This window comes from Opisthorchis viverrini (assembly GCF_000715545.1).
Source record: "Opisthorchis viverrini unplaced genomic scaffold opera_v5_101, whole genome shotgun sequence".
NCBI classification, from domain to species: domain Eukaryota; kingdom Metazoa; phylum Platyhelminthes; class Trematoda; order Opisthorchiida; family Opisthorchiidae; genus Opisthorchis; species Opisthorchis viverrini.
The window spans coordinates 668,813-671,000 of record NW_008751757.1 but is presented as its reverse complement, the minus strand read 5'-3'; the positions used below and the strand labels follow the sequence as shown (position 1 = coordinate 671,000).

At 44.1% G+C, this 2,188-nt stretch overlaps 2 protein-coding genes across 2 annotated transcripts in view; one reads left to right on the top strand and one right to left on the bottom strand.

The window, feature by feature from the left end:
* T265_05399 (hypothetical protein) overlaps positions 1-2,188 on the bottom strand; it is a gene marked incomplete at both ends in the record, with an annotated part of 101,857 nt that overhangs the window by 72,993 nt on the left and 26,676 nt on the right. The gene's annotated exons all lie outside the window — the stretch shown is intronic.
* The window catches only part of T265_05400 (hypothetical protein), a gene marked incomplete at both ends in the record, with an annotated part of 54,678 nt that overhangs the window by 47,373 nt on the left and 5,117 nt on the right, over positions 1-2,188 (top strand). The gene's annotated exons all lie outside the window — the stretch shown is intronic.

Genomic DNA, 2,188 nt, shown 5'->3' with positions numbered 1-2,188 from the left:
GGAAGCTTTTGGAGAGCTCACCATACACCCTCCCCCTCCCAGAAGTATATGAATATAGGGATCGGATCATGTTTACAAACTTCTGGGGCATACCCTGTTGAGGAAGTAGAGTTAACAGAACTGATCGATCAACAGAACCAAACGCACTCTTGAAGTCTAGTCGAGCAACGTACAGTTTTAAATCGTTCCCCATAGGTCTTGTCGCCTAGTTTCCCTATCTCTCGACGTCGGCTAAACAGTGAGGTCTGGTAATAGGTCTTGTCGCCTAGTTTCCCTATCTATCGACGTCGGCTAAACAGTGAGGTCTGGTAGGATCTAATACCAGATGTTGCTTGCTGTCACACAGCCCCTGGATCGAAACTTCTGCTATCGACAACGAATAAATGACCTTGAAGAATAGCTGGCAGGTGATCACGGGAAGTCTGGATGTGGCACCCACGCACTGCCGTGCCCTTGTTGCCAATATCATAAGCGCACAGTAGCCCGGGTTGGATCGGTCGATCGAGGTACACAATTTACCAGATGTTTTGAGTACAAAAGGCTATAAACTGAAAATGTGCATTAGCTGGCGTAATAAATAATAATAAATTCGAAGCAGGCCTTCAATAGAGGGGTCAGTAAACATATATGATTCAAAATTCACTTCATTCACTTCATTGATTGCCTATAAAATCTTAGTAGATCAGAGTACATTTTTCTTGTGAGATGTTTCGGAATCGTCCCTTTACACCCTGTTTTCGATGGAATCGTGGCTTTTTTCGCGAGTTTTTCAGTTTGGAAATTTCGGGTTCTAACCATTTTTCCAGAAATACTTATGAGATATTTCTAACGCGGCGACTTGTACATATGAACACTCAACAATCACAATAAAAAAACGCCGATCAAGTTGAGTACTTTAGAAATGTAATCATTCAGTCATTAAAATCCATCCGGAGGTGATATTTATTTAATAGAACAAGTCTAATTATGCACTGAGCATCTGTCTTGTCTTGTAATCGTGTGTTTCTCTTCACCGACAAGCCTGGAACCGATTTTCCTCTACAAAGGGCAACTGTCCAAAAACTTGTTCATTATTAATGAAACACATGCCTCGCGTATATTCAACGTACATTGGGTGGGTTTAAGTACAACTTCTGGTCAGCTCCACTGTAACCGTAATAATTTGACCGAAAACGCACAATACGACTCCGATATATTCAAGCTCCTTTTGCTGAAGGTTGTCGGGTTGACACATACCTCACCAATAGGCTCCATGTGTGGTGGGCCGCGATGCAGTCACGTGCTTAAACCTGATTGGACAACTGCTAAGCCAATAGGCCAGCAGAATGCGTGAGCTCCTTTGTCTTTGGCGTCAGACACGTGGTTTAAAGAGCCCCAACACAGCCCCAAAAACTGGCTGTCATTGTGATGGGTGCTTACGTTGTCAGATGAACATGCCGAACATATCGTGCCGGTGGGCGAACCACGTAAGCTCGGACTGTGTTGGTTAGAGTGGACAGACCTATTCGGTACACTTAGTCTGACGATAGGTGGATGAGGTTTTTGTGAGCAAAGGACTGAGTGATGTAACAGCGAGCAAGCGATGATACACTTCCGACTGTTGGACAGAAAAGTCTATCGGAATTTTTGGGTGGACAAGCTGTGTCGATGGGACTGGCGAAAATTAAAGCAAGCAGGAGCCCACAGAGCACGAGGTGCTGTCAACTATCAGGAATGTCAAATCTCCGACTACGAAATCAGAAGAGTCCTACACTATGACATCGTTAGGTCTGAGAGAATTCCACTTTCCGCATGGCATTTTGGATAGTAAAGCCGTAATTCCCAACGTCCTCTCGAATCATAAAACCACAGCACTTTGTCCCCTTGAGCTCCAGGCACCTTATCGTTCATTGAAACTGGGTATTTTATTGAACCATAAATATGCAAAGGTTAAAGTTTTATTTAGTGCTAATTCTATGGTCATGGCACATACTGATCCCACAACAGCTAACTTGCCATTAACTGTTGCGTGCCAACGTAATTCTCTTGTTTTCTGGCTACAGTAATAACCCGTGTCAATCAGCGAACAAATTAGGTTTTGCGAGAGACTCGCCCGGAACCCAGCTAAATCTCTCGGGTTCGATGTTTCCAGGCAACTGAATGTGTTGCACCATATGTTGCACCTCATGTTTCAGTCGCCACGATGATA